Source organism: Scardinius erythrophthalmus (assembly GCF_964197995.2).
Source record: "Scardinius erythrophthalmus genome assembly, chromosome: 13".
In the NCBI taxonomy this organism is placed as follows: Eukaryota; Metazoa; Chordata; class Actinopteri; order Cypriniformes; family Leuciscidae; genus Scardinius; species Scardinius erythrophthalmus.
Genome location: NC_138233.1, coordinates 6,213,594 through 6,229,857, shown reverse-complemented (window position 1 = coordinate 6,229,857; position 16,264 = coordinate 6,213,594). Strand labels below are relative to the sequence as shown.

General features: G+C 35.0%; 1 protein-coding gene and 1 long non-coding RNA gene across 2 annotated transcripts in view; both read left to right on the top strand.

Moving 5' to 3' along the window:
• The window catches only part of LOC308701287 (uncharacterized protein), a gene marked incomplete at its 5' end in the record, with an annotated part of 53,193 nt that overhangs the window by 33,910 nt on the left and 3,019 nt on the right, over positions 1 to 16,264 (top strand). The gene's annotated exons all lie outside the window — the stretch shown is intronic.
• Positions 6,934 to 15,928, top strand: LOC308700641. The gene is made up of 4 exons (XR_014031327.1): positions 6,934 to 7,157; positions 7,253 to 7,296; positions 8,397 to 8,461; positions 15,734 to 15,928. It is a non-coding gene; the product is annotated as an uncharacterized lncRNA (long non-coding RNA).

Genomic DNA, 16,264 nt, shown 5'->3' with positions numbered 1-16,264 from the left:
AAAATGACATTTATTAATATGTATTCGTGTCAAAATGTCATATAAACATCTTTTCCTATTCAATTTTGCCTGGAAACGCTTCCAAGACGCTTGCGTGTCGCGTGAAAAATAGGCGTCGGTTCTATTTCTAGCAGGCACGCGTTTTCCGCGCGGCTCGAGCCGCGCCTGAGACGCGCGTGTCACGCACGCAGTGTGCAAGCTCTAACCTGTTAACATGGGAGCCGAAATAAAAACGGACACGCCACGCAGCTGAGACGCTCACGCCACGCATCCAGTGTGTCACCGGCCTAAGACTCTGGCGCGCGCTCGAGTGCCTGGCAGGTTAAGAGCATTTACATTTCACATAGGCTAAAGGTCAAAAATTTGACCTGAACCGTCCAGGATGCTTTACTTTATGATTAAGATAACAGGCATACCTGTGCAAAAATGTGATGAAGGTCATTATGATGGTGATGATCAGAATGCTAACGTGTCATGGCATGTCATCTAGTATAGCCTATCAGGGGAGATTTTGATTAAGGTCACCATGAGAAATGATTTGAAGTGAGGATGATGATTTGAGTGATATCTTTCAGTGATGACGATGATGTTCGGGGTGATGAAGGCCGTGATGAGGATGATGATGTGGCGCTGGAATCTGGTTTTCGGGGAGTCAGAGCGGCGCTCGTGACTCTACATCAGAAAGCGCTCGTGCATTTCAAAGGGTCTCGCGCGGCGCACATCAAAGAGCCGCAATAAAAGCGACAAACGAGCGACACTGTAAATCAAGGCCTCTGTATTGAAATGATGATAACAGGCGGGATTCTGCTTCCTCTGACAGACGTGAGAACCGAGAGAACATGTTCTCAGGCCTGGAGACCCAGCTAGCAGGGAACGTTCTCAGAACTTTCGCTAACATTCCCTACAAGTTTGGTTAATGTTCTAAAGAAAACATTTGAATGTAATGTTTACCGAACATTTTAAGGATGTTTTCTCATTTAAAAAAATGTTCCTATAACGTTATATGAAAACTAAGATATAACATTTTAACTGCAACATTCAAAAGATGTTTTGGGAATGTTTCTGAAATAACAAGTTGTACTATGATCTCAAAATATCATTGTCCCTATGTTTCATTATAACGAAAGAAGAACGTTCTCTCTGTCACGTTAGGAAAACGTTTTGAGGATATCATTGAGAGATGAGATGTTGAATGTTCTTTATAAAACGTTCTTCTAATGTGACGAGTTAACAAAATTATAACATTTTATTTGCAACATTTTGAGCATATTTTGGGAATGTTGTTAAAGTTAAAGTTTGTACAATGATCTCAAAATAACGTTGTCTTAATGTTTTGTCATAACAAAAGAAGAACGTTCTCTCTGTCACGTTAGGAAAATGTTTTGAGGATATCATTGAGAGATGAGATGTTTATTGTTCTTTATAAAACGTTCTTCTAATGTGACGAGTTAACACAATTAGAACATTTTACTTGCAACATTTTGAGCATATTTTGGGAATGTTGTTAAAGTTAAAGTTTGTACAATGATCTCAAAATAACGTTGTCTTAATGTTTTGTCATAACAAAAGAAGAACGTTCTCTCTGTCACGTTAGGAAAATGTTTTGAGGATATCATTGAGAGATGAGATGTTTATTGTTCTTTATAAAATGTTCTTCTAATGTGACGAGTTAACACAATTAGAACATTCTACTTGCAACATTTTGAGCATATTTTGGGAATGTTGTTAAAGTTAAAGTTTGTACAATGATCTCAATATAACATTGTCCCAATGTTTCATAAAAACAAAAGAAGAACATTCTCTCTGTCACATTAGGAAAATGTTTTGAGGATATCATTGAGAGATGAGATGTTTATTGTTCTTCATAAAATGTTCTTCTAATGTGACGAGTTAACACAATTAGAACATTCTACTTGCAACATTTTGAGCATATTTTGGGAATGTTATTAAAGTTAAAGTTTGTACAATGATCTCAATATAACATTGTCCCAATGTTTCATAAAAACAAAAGAAGAACATTCTCTCTGTCACATTAGGAAAATGTTTTGAGGATATCATTGAGAGATGAGATGTTTATTGTTCTTTATAAAACGTTCTTCTAATGTGACGAGTTAACACAATTAGAACATTTTACTTGCAACATTTTGAGCATATTTTGGGAATGTTGTTAAAGTTAAAGTTTGTACAATGATCTCAAAATAACGTTGTCTTAATGTTTTGTCATAACAAAAGAAGAACGTTCTCTCTGTCACGTTAGGAAAATGTTTTGAGGATATCATTGAGAGATGAGATGTTTATTGTTCTTCATAAAATGTTCTTCTAATGTGACGAGTTAACACAATTAGAACATTCTACTTGCAACATTTTGAGCATATTTTGGGAATGTTGTTAAAGTTAAAGTTTGTACAATGATCTCAAAATAACGTTGTCTTAATGTTTTGTCATAACAAAAGAAGAGCATTCTCTCTGTCACATTAGGAAAATGTTTTGAGGATATCATTGAGAGATGAGATGTTTATTGTTCTTCATAAAATGTTCTTCTAATGTGACGAGTTAACACAATTAGAACATTTTACTTGCAACATTTTGAGCATATTTTGGGAATGTTGTTAAAGTTAAAGTTTGTACAATGATCTTAAAATAATATTGTCCCAATGTTTCATGATAACAAAAGAAGAGCATTCTACTTGCAACATTTTGAGCATATTTTGGGAATGTTGTTAAAGTTAAAGTTTGTACAATGATCTCAAAATAACGTTGTCTTAATGTTTTGTCATAACAAAAGAAGAACGTTCTCTCTGTCACGTTAGGAAAATGTTTTGAGGATATCATTGAGAGATGAGATGTTTATTGTTCTTTATAAAATGTTCTTCTAATGTGACGAGTTAACACAATTAGAACATTCTACTTGCAACATTTTGAGCATATTTTGGGAATGTTGTTAAAGTTAAAGTTTGTACAATGATCTCAAAATAACGTTGTCTTAATGTTTTGTCATAACAAAAGAAGAGCATTCTCTCTGTCACATTAGGAAAATGTTTTGAGGATATCATTGAGAGATGAGATGTTTATTGTTCTTCATAAAACGTTCTTCTAATGTGACGAGTTAACACAATTAGAACATTTTATTTGCAACATTTTGAGCATATTTTGGGAATGTTGTTAAAGTTAAAGTTTGTACAATGATCTTAAAATAATATTGTCCCAATGTTTCATGATAACAAAAGAAGAGCATTCTACTTGCAACATTTTGAGCATATTTTGGGAATGTTGTTAAAGTTAAAGTTTGTACAATGATCTCAAAATAACGTTGTCTTAATGTTTTGTCATAACAAAAGAAGAACGTTCTCTCTGTCACGTTAGGAAAATGTTTTGAGGATATCATTGAGAGATGAGATGTTTATTGTTCTTTATAAAATGTTCTTCTAATGTGACGAGTTAACACAATTAGAACATTCTACTTGCAACATTTTGAGCATATTTTGGGAATGTTGTTAAAGTTAAAGTTTGGACAATGATCTCAATATAACATTGTCCCAATGTTTCATAAAAACAAAAGAGGAACATTCTCTCTGTCACATTTGTAGAATATTTTGAGGATATCATTGAGAGATGAGATGTTTATTGTTCTTTATAAAATGTTCTTCTAATGTGACGAGTTAACACAATTAGAACATTCTACTTGCAACATTTTGAGCATATTTTGGGAATGTTGTTAAAGTTAAAGTTTGGACAATGATCTCAATATAACATTGTCCCAATGTTTCATAAAAACAAAAGAGGAACATTCTCTCTGTCACATTTGTAGAATATTTTGAGGATATCATTGAGAGATGAGATGTTTATTGTTCTTTATAAAATGTTCTTCTAATGTGACGAGTTAACACAATTAGAACATTCTACTTGCAACATTTTGAGCATATTTTGGGAATGTTGTTAAAGTTAAAGTTTGGACAATGATCTCAATATAACATTGTCCCAATGTTTCATAAAAACAAAAGAGGAACGTTCTCTCTGTCACATTAGGAAAATGTTTTGAGGATATCATTGAGAGATGAGATGTTTATTGTTCTTCATAAAACGTTCTTCTAATGTGACGAGTTAACACAATTAGAACATTCTACTTGCAACATTTTGAGGATATTTTGGGAATGTTATTAAAGTTAAAGTTTGTACAATGATCTCAATATAACATTGTCCCAATGTTTCATAAAAACAAAAGAAGAACGTTCTCTCTGTCACATTAGGAAAATGTTTTGAGGATATCATTGAGAGATGAGATGTTTATTGTTCTTTATAAAATGTTCTTCTAATGTGACGAGTTAACACAATTAGAACATTTTATTTGCAACATTTTGAGCATATTTTGGGAATGTTGTTAAAGTTAAAGTTTGTACAATGATCTCAAAATAACGTTGTCTTAATGTTTTGTCATAACAAAAGAAGAACGTTCTCTCTGTCACGTTTATGTTTTGAGGATATCATTGAGAGATGAGATGTTTATTGTTCTTTATAAAATGTTCTTCTAATGTGACGAGTTAACACAATTAGAACATTCTACTTGCAACATTTTGAGCATATTTTGGGAATGTTGTTAAAGTTAAAGTTTGTACAATGATCTCAATATAACATTGTCCCAATGTTTCATAAAAACAAAAGAAGAACATTCTCTCTGTCACATTAGGAAAATGTTTTGAGGATACCATTGAGAGATGAGATGTTGAATGTTCTTCATAAAACGTTCTTGTAATGTTATGTGTTAACACAATTAGAACATTTTAATTGCAACATTTTAAGGATGTTTTGAGGATGTTGTTGAGATAACAGATTATATAATGTTCTCAGTAAAACATTGGCACAATGTTCCATAATAACAGAGGAGGAACATTATCAAATCAACGTTCGTAAAATGTTTTGAGGATATCACTGAGACCTGAGATGATGAGTGTTTTTAAAAAAAATTCTTGTAATGTGACGTGTTAACAACACTAGAACATTTTAAATGTAACATTTAGCAATCAAACTACACAATTATTGTTAAATTGAGCTTGCTGGTCAGACAGCAGGCCAACAGGGTTCACGATGGAACATATGGTGCGTTTACGTCCTCCTGGGAAGTTTGTATTCATGAGGTTTTACAATTTTGTTTAATGTTTTAAATTAATGAAGCCACTGTCAACTTTATCATCACATATTATACTGTTACATATTAATGCTATCATATTTTGTGCAGGCATTAGCTTACTTCATTGTCACTGCTGAATACCTAAGTATAGTGGTATCCCACAATGTTTCCCACTGACACACCCCTAACTCTTCAAGATCGGGGTTAAAGAAAATCCTGAGCTTCCTACTCATATTCTCATCATTGTGGTGGCGTTCAACTTGTAAATACGATCTTTATGACATGACTTGAATGCACCAATAGCTCTAGCTTAATTAGGGACAATCCATACAAACACTCTTTGCTAAAATACATTACAGACTGTCACAGTAAGAAGTTATTCGTCCTGTATCAACGCTAAAGGCCTAACCACTGCAGTCAACACCTTGGAGTATCCATGCTGTTAAATAAAAGTCTGTAGACAAGGGTTAGGGTTAGGGTTAACCTTAACCCTTAATTTCTAACCCAGACCCGGTTTCACAGAGTTTAGATTAAGCCAGGATTAGGCCTTAGTGCATTTAATTAGCTTTTAAAAATGTGCCTTAGAAAAAAGAAAAAGAAACATTACTGGTGTGCATCTTGAGACAAAACAATGGCACTGACATATTTTAAGATACAGTATGTCAGTGCAAGTTGCTTTCAGGTAAAACAGCTCAAACGTGCATTTTAGTCTGGGACTACAGGCTTAAACCTTGCCTGTGAAACCCGGGGTATATGTTGCAACTTGTATAGAATTATGCCAATGTTACCAAAGTGTTGTGTTGGACAGAGGATTTACCCTAAACCAACAGGTTGTGTAACTGTGCCACACAGGGTGAAAAGCAAGTTGACATTATTAGGCATAAGAGTGTTTCTAAAGGAAAGGTCAATAGTGTTAAAGTGCAAAAGGATCATTATGGGTCACATGAATGTAACTCTAATGTTACCATGATACCAATCCATTAGTTTTTCATGTAGGTAGGTATACAGAATTGTATATGAATAGCCTACATATGCAATGTTTGCTCTGTTTAATATATAATATGTTTGCTCTTTTAAACTGCTGTTTGGCAGAGCAGTGGTAAATATATGTTGTTATACATGGTATATATTATTTGTGTAATTTATTATTATTATTTATATGTTATTGTAAGTTTTTTTTTTTTATCATGCACTGCAATGAAGACACCATTTAACCAATTGATTAAATATAACAGCCAGCTTACAAATACAACTAAATAAATAGCCGTGCACATTTTTTTCATATTCTTTCTTTTAAAACATGTAATCTTTTCCTGTAATTGCAATGTTACCACATTATTGGCTGTCTCTTCGAGTTGTTTTGAGCATGATTGGCTATTCAGACTGTCATCCAGAAATCTGGCCAATGGCAGCTATGCGCGCCTTTTACTGGTCAAGTTTGAAGTTTGAATATTCGTCCGTTAGAGTGAGAGTGTATGTGTGTGCGCGCTGCTGCTGCTCGGGAGGATCTTCACTACTAGCCTCCTTCGGTTCTGTGGCTTTTACATTGTTTAAAACATGGATTATTTTGCATCGTACTGTTACATTTTTATTTTGAGCGAGTTGCGGGATGTAAATGGACAACGAATTTTAACAACGTAGCCTACGTGTAACGGACATATTGCAATCTGCGGAAGGTAAATAACTTTATTTTATATAAAAATACATTCTGCTACATCAAAATATAGTGTGTTAAATTGAGAAGCTAATTTTAAATGCGACTAGAGCAATATCGATATTATGTCAATGTTTCAGGCTGCATGTGTAACGTTAGGCTAAATATTGTCAGCTAAGTTAGTTTTTGATAAAAATAAATATAAATAAACCTCAGCATAGTCTGAGCTTTACAATGAGTGAACTGAGGACATTGTGTCTTTATACAGAGAGGAACTCGAACCACACTATGAAAACTAGGCTTTTGAATGATCGCGGGATATCGGCCTAAAGTTACCGTCAAAATGATGAGTCATCATCATAATATGTTTTTGAGCTGGTGAGTAAAAATTTGCAAGCTTTTTATGTCTCTTTTAGTAAGTAAATACAAATAGCTAATAATAATGCTGTATGTGTGTGTTTCCCATTATCCAGGAATTTTGGGAATAAATTATCCAGCCACATGATCTTCAGTTGCGGTGAGTATTGTCATAGTAAAATACACGTGAAATAGAGGCAGAACATGTAAACTCTGCTCAAAGGCACACTGGTCCAAACCCTCCAGTCAAAATTGTACCTGTCTTCTTGATATGAGTTTACGGGCCTAGCTGACCCAAACATAAATGTCCTTTCAAAATGAAATTATTTTCAAACCTGTATGACTTCTGTGAAACACAAGAATGTTGGGAATAAAACAACATTGGAACCCATTTTATGGAAACAAATGTTCCCAATGTTTCATGATAACAAAAGAAGAACATTCTACTTGCAACATTTTGAGCATATTTTGGGAATGTTGCTAAAGTTAAAGTTGTACAATGATCTCAATATAACATTGTCCCAATGTTTCATGATAACAAAAGAAGAACATTCTCTCTGTCACGTTAGGGAAATGTTTTGAGGATACCATTGAGAGATGAGATGTTGAATGTTCTTCATAAAACGTTCTTCTAATGTGACAAGTTAACACAATTAGAACATTTTACTTGCAACATTTTGAAAAAATAAAATAAAATAAACCTCAGCATAGGAGCTTTACAATGAGGGAACTGAGAACATTGTCTTTATACATAACATAAATGTCCTTTCAAAATGAAATTATTTTCAAACCTGTATGACTTACTTCTCTGAAACACAAGAATGTTGGGAATTAAACAACATTGGAACCCATTTTATGGAAAAAACAAAACAAAACAGTGAAGTCATTTCTCAAGATATCTTAATTAAGGTTATACAAAATAAATTCATACAGTTTTGGAACAACATGGAGTACCGGTAAATAACGAGAGAGAGTCTATTTTTTGGATGAGCTGTTCTTTTTAGGACATGTTCCCAGGGTCCTTTGCTAAATTAACCATGGTTTTTATTATAGTAAAGTGTAGAAACAATATTTTTATGGTGGATTGATTACAATAATTTATTACCATTTAGTTAGTGTAGCAAAACCATGGTTAATGTTAGTAAGGGTTCTCCAGATTTATATAGCCTAACACTTAAGGAAAACATAAAAAATGGTCCTATGTCACCCAGATCAATAGTCTGTTAACACACATTAACACACTTTTTACATTTTCTTAAGATCAAGCATTGGACCAATGTTTACGGAGCAGAACAGGCACCAACAGAGAAACAAGTCCATCACTAGTAAGTATCCACTGCATTTTATAAAACCGTAGTCAATTTTAAACGCACAATGCACTCCAAAATAAAAATGATCTATTTTTTTCTCCTTCGTGCCAGATTTATATCTGTCCCAGATTTATATCTGACTTTCTTTCCACAGAGATTTTTAGAAAAATTATCATTAAAGAGAATCATATAAAGAGAAATGTGGGAGGAGCTTGAATTTATTGCCTAGCCCTGTTTGTTTGAACCGCGAGAGCCGTCAAAGCTTATGCTACTCCTATGTCATGCACCGACAAGAGCCTTTTATAGTCAACACGTCGGACGCAAGCAACTTGCAGTTTTGCCCACACCAACAACGCATAGTATTGCATACAACGGTGCGTCGCGTATCAAAAACTGGGACGACACATTTTTCTACTCATAGACGCATATGGCGGCCGAAGTGTAGTGATGCGTAGCCTTGCAGGCGCATATGCGTATCGATGCGTTGACTAACTCTTTGGGCGTAATTTGACTTGCATATGGCTGTCTGCTGGAAGCTTGTTATTTAAGTCGATAAAATTATAAATATGGTAGGGCTGGGGGAATTAACACGTTAATCTTCGCGATTAATTTGAGATGCTTAACGAGTTTATAAAAAAAATGCAATTAACGCAGCACTTTTTTTGCCTCATTTTAATGACTTCCTGTTGCGGAAAAGGCTGCAAAATATACCGTCCCGCCCCTCCGTGTTTGGCGATCAGGTTTTATGGTGCGTTCAAGTCATCTCGTATAGATCGTATTTACGAGTTGAACGCACTTGAACGCCACCACAATGTCGTAAATACCAGTGGGGAGCTCGGGATTTTCTCTAAGCTGCGATCTTTACGAGTTGGGGGCGTGTCAGTGATTAACATGGCGGAATACACAATACGTAAAGGTATTTAGCTGTGATATTGTCAGGCTTTTCTATTAACAGCTAATCGCCAACACAGAATATGATAGTATTATAATATAACAATGCAACATGTAACGATGTGTTGGCAGTGGCTTCATAAATTAATTAAAAACATAAAAATACAAAGTACACCTGATGCACATTTCTTTGTTCTTCATTTTCTAGAACAAGAGTTTAAGAACCTTACTGTATTTTTGTGTAATTAATTAAGAGAAAGTAGGGCGATTCCACAGTTTAGGGCCAACTGCAAGGACAACAGCCTGCAAAATCAATCTTCATGGAGAAAGCCATTGTCCTCAGGTTAACATCCTGAGAAAACCTGGGGTACAGCTGTGTGAAAGGCAGGATAAATCTGGCAATGGTAAACTAGTAAACTTTGATCAAAGTTGAGTTGATGTCAAATTTAACGTATGTAACATGGACGGAAAAACAATGTAAGTTCAAGCAGAAAGTGTACTTAATCTAATTCAGTTTAATAAAATTCTGGTTGAATCCCAGTTCATGTTTTACTTTGTTCCTAATTTGGTATAGTTATGAGTCATGCGTTGTGTATGGTTCACAAAACTGGTAATAGGACTTCCATGCAGGCAGGGTAGCCATCTAATATTATCTGTTCTATAAACTTAAAGGTGCATTTTTTAGTCTGGTATGTTCATAAACTGAAAGCCAGCAAAATACTAACTAATACCACAGGTATATTTGTCAAATTTATTTGCCAAATGTAGAAGACAAAGGAACTCCTACAAGTGTGCTAAGTTATAACGTGTGTAACGTGGACGGAAAAAATTAAACAATCCTGCAAGATTGCCTCTGTAACACAAAATAATACCATTTCATGAAAACTGGTAGTTCATAAAGTTCATAACACATTAAAATAACCTGTCATCATACTATCAAATTTAAAGATCATACAGATTGTGTTAACGCACTATAACGTGTTAACTTCGTCAGCCTAGGCTATATTCTTACGAACATTGGACAGAAAAAAAAAAAAAAAAACTGAAAAATGTCATTGACGATGTTGACTTTCATGAACAGCTTATTGTGACAAAAATACGCAGCAAACAACGTTGGAAGTTGGACAGACTGAAAATTTCCGTCTAATTTACGAACAAGATGTGCAGAATCTGTCAAAATGTATAAAACCACCATTCATGCATGCTCTTTCACGATGAACGACGCTTTCGGTCCGAAACCACTCGCAATCATCCGACTTGCACACTCTTTTATCCTTTCTCACCACAATGATCCTATTTAATGTTTACCACGTTCGTAACATTTTAACGTTCGTAACCTTTTGGACAGAATCCACAAACTTACCCACATTCGTCGAAATCCGTGAAATCCTTTTAACTCTTCCTCCCGCGCAGAGCGACCGTGACCTAGACAATCTTATTTCTTTGATGAGAACCGTTGAGACATTAGGACAGGGGTCGGCAAGTAACTTTGGCCGCGGGCCAATATTTTTTTTAGCCAGTAGATGGCGGGCCAGCTACACAGAGTAGGCCTATGGATACAAATTAAATACTCTTATATAGGCCTATAATTGCGGAATATGATGGGTCCGTCACCGTCCGTGGATCATTCATTCAATCGTTTTTTTTTTTTTTTTTTCAAATTAAAACCAAAAATAAAAAGATGAAAAACGACTTGTTTTTCCATTATTTATTTCCTAAACTGAAATGAAAAAAATAAAAAATAAGGACGGGTTTTCTGATTTTCTGATTGTGCTCAGATCAAAAATAGAAAAAATGAATTACTGGATTAGACAAATTTAAATTTTGATTTTTAAGTTTTAATTTAACACCTTATGCATATATCAAGGAAACCATTTTAAACAGATCAAGTAGGCTACTATTGTGGTAACATATTACAGCCATTTTAATAAAGGTGTGAATAGCAATCATGCCTCATTCCGTACAGTCCGACTTTTGAACTTTATTCCTTTTTTATTATTATTATTTATTCGGGGACACACACATACACACCTAAGGTTTAAGGAGGTCTGCGTGGGACTGTTTTTTTTTCGTCCCGCTCCCACAAGGTTCTATTCAGCAACCGCTTAAAATACACTCGGTGTTCACCCGCTTTATTTCCCGACCTGACGGGTCCACAAAATTTAGATCTCGTTTCCATAATCTCACATTCAAATGTCTCTAATGGAAAGAAGGAGATTGGAGTAGCCTATAATAATTATAAATGCTATACAAAAATTGTGTTCGTGTCAGTATAAATATTAGGCTATTTTAACATTGTACTGTCAGCAGAGAAAAAAAATGTCACAGAAAAAAAATATGAAATATAAATAACATGAATTAAATAGGACAAAGCCTATCACTCAAGTTTCTAAGCAACATAAACGAAAAACATATTGCCCTACTGACGAAATGAAGTAGGCTATTTTCTGTCGAACTATTTCAAACATCCTTGCAAAAAAAGAATGTTGTTGACTGACAATGGTTTCAGTACCAAACAGCTCCTCAGAGCTAGGTGTACAGGCGGTCAGAATTAAGTGCGGATACGCTGTCAAAAGATGTCGGGAGTGGGCTATTGTCAGTCAGACCGCACGCTCCGTCCAAAGTACACCAGAGTTCTGACCGCTACCGTCTTTTGACGCGCGAATGGACACAAAGTGGTCAAGCGTATAACTAGACGCGGCAGGCGCGAATTTGACGCGCTATTCGCGTCCGTTGTGAACGCACAGTTATACTTTAAAATGTAATCCTGCACCGCATGATTCCCTATGGGCGTTTCACACAGTATGCGGCGGTGAAATCGCCGCGCGACTACGGCTTTTCTCAAGTAGTGGAAGAGTTTTGTACAGCATTTAGGACTGCCAAAATAATCCGGCGGGCCAGAAAATATTGCTGACGGGCCAGTTTTGGCCCGCGGGCCGCCAGTTGCCGTTCCCTGCATTAGGAGATGGAAATTCAGCGTCAGAATAAAATGTTCGAGCGTTATGATTTTTTGACAGAAAATCACGGCCCCTGTTTTATCCCGATTTATTAACAATTTATCATCTAGCAATGCATATGAGAATTTAACCCACACAAGATGGTTTTATCGTTATGCTACTGATAGAATTACATGGAAAGATTATATCTCCGCTTCCTTTAGAATCATAGTTTAACGTGCGTAACTGCTTGGACAGAAAGTGTAACGAACGTTAGTGAATGTTTCCATTGCATTGTGGTGGATTAAGGGAATTCTACTTTCAGTGTTAGTAGTAGTATTTTGTAGAAGACACACCAAAATAAATGTTATGCGCAAAAATTCGGGATTTTATTAAAGGAAATGAAAGAAATGACTTAGGAAAAACCAGATGCACTGAATGTCCTACCCTGACACCCGCAATTTCTGGGGACGGAAATAAAATAAAGTCTCATTACACAATAATGCCAAGGCTTAGTGGGATAAAAGTAACTTTATTATTTCTTACATCTATCTTTAACAAAATAGTGAACTAAAAATAAAAAAATGACAACAACTGGGTATTATTCAATCTATATTGTTCATTACACCCCTTGTGGACAGAAACTGTGGAATCGCCCAGTACTCCGCCATTTTGCTCCGACGAAAGTGACTTGAACGCACATGCCGTTATAAGCACGACTTCCCACCTCGTACGTATGAACTTCCCAGGAGGACTTGAACGCACCATTATTCTCGCGCAGCTTTCATGACCGGGTCTTTTCCGCTCCGCGCTCTCCATTCCGTGTGTGTGTGTCGGCGCACTGACACACACACACACAACACTGAGCAAACATTGAGCTCTTTGCTCAATGTTCTGCTCCGTGTTTGCGCTGCGCGTTCTGCTCTGTCGTTAACGGCCCAAACGCTCCAATCATGTACCGATCACGCACTGGAAAAGCAAAGTCAAATAAAGTGAAATTTCTCAGTAGTAGACTTCTGTGAAATAGCCCTACTGAGCTGGGATAGCCATGCTGACAACAATGGTACAATTACCTGCTCTGATCACATGCTCTTGTAATAATAGCTTTGTAGGACTATGTTTTATTTTGATAATTAGAAAAAAAAATATAATAATAAATTGTTAAATTTATTATGTTGATTGATTATTGAAAATAATAATATATTGATATATTGATGTTTAATATTATTTTAATACAGGGCTATTTTCTGTTCCTTTTTTTCCTTTTTGTTGTTTAATTAGGTTATTCTAAGTTTAAATATTGATGATTACAAGCTTGGGGGAAATGGAATTAATTGCATGTAATTACAGCAAATTGTGTAAATAATCAGTTACTTTTTTTAATCGATTCCCAGCCCTAAAATATAAAATATGGATATGTTTCTTACACAAACGCATCACTTCGCTTCACCTTTCGCCTTTATTAACCTGCCAGAGCCGTGTGGAGTACTTTTATCATGGATGGATGCATTTTTATGGACTTGTCAAAAAAATCCCACAGGGAGCTACAGAATAAGAAATCTTTGAAGTCCACTTTTTTACTGTCTGTTTCCATCAGTAAAATTACAGTTGTATTTTTTCTCTCAGAATTGTGAGGCAAGAACACACAATTGCAAGAAAATATCAGAATTGTGAGCTGTCTTTTTTACTCCCCTCAGAATTCACCCTTCGAGGGAGTTTGATTGACAGGTATTTTTTACATTTTTATTTTACCAAAAATATTTTTTTCTAAAAAAATTACACAAATTAAACGTTGAGACTTTGTTTCAACTTTCATATCAAAAGTCACCTGCTCTGTCTTGTCTCTGCTTTTAAACGTTTCAGCGTTTTTTTTTTTCATTGCGTGACAACATGATGTGTGGCGTGAGAGCGCCATGGCTTGTTGGACATAGCAACAGTAACTAAAGGGGGCGGGTCTTTGCAAATTGCATTAACCATGGCTGCCTGTTAATTATCACTGGACTACTTCGCTCTCGCATCTCCCAAAAGTAATTTTTTGTTTTGTTTTCTTGATTCCATTTGAATGGTTTAATTAAATTGCTATAACCAATTATTTAAAATGTAATGATTTAAGCAAAACGTTCTTCAAAGGTTAAACCAAACTTTTATTTGACGGATTGCCGTGTAGACCTTTGAGTTTCTCTGTGTTTTATGATATGATGATAGTTTTTCTCAAATGAAGCTAAAATGCTGCTGAAGTGACTCTCAGAGCGGCTGTATTGATGAAGTGCATTAATGTTCTCATATAGAAACGACAGCAAAAAAAAATAAGCCAGAATTGCTTTTTTTTCTCAGGTTTTACTAATTTATCCTGTGATTCTGACTTTCAAACGGCCAATTGCGAGTTTATATCTCGCACTTCTGAGAAAAAAAAGTTTGAATTGTGATTCGCAATTACCTTTTTTAAAAATTGTATTCCATGGCGGAAACAAGCTTTCATATGCACAGACAGTAGCTCACATTTAACATGCAGATTGTGCACGCACAGAAACCTACTGGAGCACAAAAAGTTAGTGTCAACACTGTCCTGTGATTTCTCAATAAGAAACAGAAGTTATAGCATATTTTTCTTTCTGCTTTTGAAGTAACTAAAACTTACAGCTTAGCTAATAGCAAAGAGACGATTCACAGGTATGATTAAATCACACTAGAAATTGTTCTATCTCAAATGCAGTACTACTTTATCTGTATCTGATTTAAAACAAGCAGAAATCTGTAAGAAATGTAACAATCCATAGACAATATAACTGATGAAAATGAGCTGTTACATCAGAGCAAAAGCATCGTGGGCAGTGCTGTGACATGCTGCAGCTGTGCTCAAGGCTACCTGAGTTCGAGGTTCACACTTCTCAAGCCAAGTTTGTAGTTTGTTAAAATAATTTAGCCTCTAGTTGTGTTATTAAAGGGATACTCCACTTTTTTTGGAAATAGGCTCATTTTACAACTCCCCCAGAGTTAAACAGTTGAGTTTTACCGTTTTCGAATCCATTCAGCCGAGTTTCTGATATTTGGAAGAATATCAGTATTGAGACAGTTTCTGGTTACTGACATTACTGAGAAACTGTCTGGTTACTGACATTCTTCTAAATATCAGAAACTCGGCTGAATGGATTCGAAAACGGTAAAACTCAACTGTTTAACTCTGGGGGAGTTGTAAAATGAGCCTATTTCCAAAAAAAGTGGAGTATCCCTTTAACATGTATATAATGGATTAAGTATATGTTTTAAATTACAGAAACAAAATAGATACTCATAAGGTATCATATTTATACTTTTAAATAAACTAATCTAATTAATTTCTGATTAATAATTAGGCTGGCTAATTTTGAAAGTTTTCAAAGTCAATATTACTTGTGATCTTAATATGTAATATGTATTTGTATTATTTTTGTTTACACTGTTGCATGATCTTCTTTTATAGGCTATGAGGAAAAACTCTACCATGCACACTGAGAATGGAGCTCAATTCTGCTAACTGGGATAGCAGCTGAAAAACAAGAAGAGAAGAACAGTAGAACACCTATTAATGCAGATGACTTTATTCTTTTTCTGCAAGAACCAAGACAACCAAAGACTGATGATGAGCGCTCTGAGCAAACAGCAGTCAAGACGTGTGATTGCACATTGGACTTTACTGAGTTCTTCATTTAATGTTGGGCATCTACTGTACGCAGAACTTCTAATCATTTATGTGAATGCCATTCATAAACCTGTTGGATTTTTGTTTTATTTTAGAGATTAATAAAATTGTATGTTTTAACAATGTTATAGCTAAGCATTTTTTATGTTTAAGAGAACATTTTGGGAACAAAAATAAAACTTCCCACTAAAAAATTTATAAGAATGTTAAGTAGTATTTTTAAGAGTATTTTTAGAGAATGTTATCCTAACTTTTAGAAGAACGTTCTAAGAATAAAAATAAAACTTCCTGCTAAAAACTTTATAAGAATAA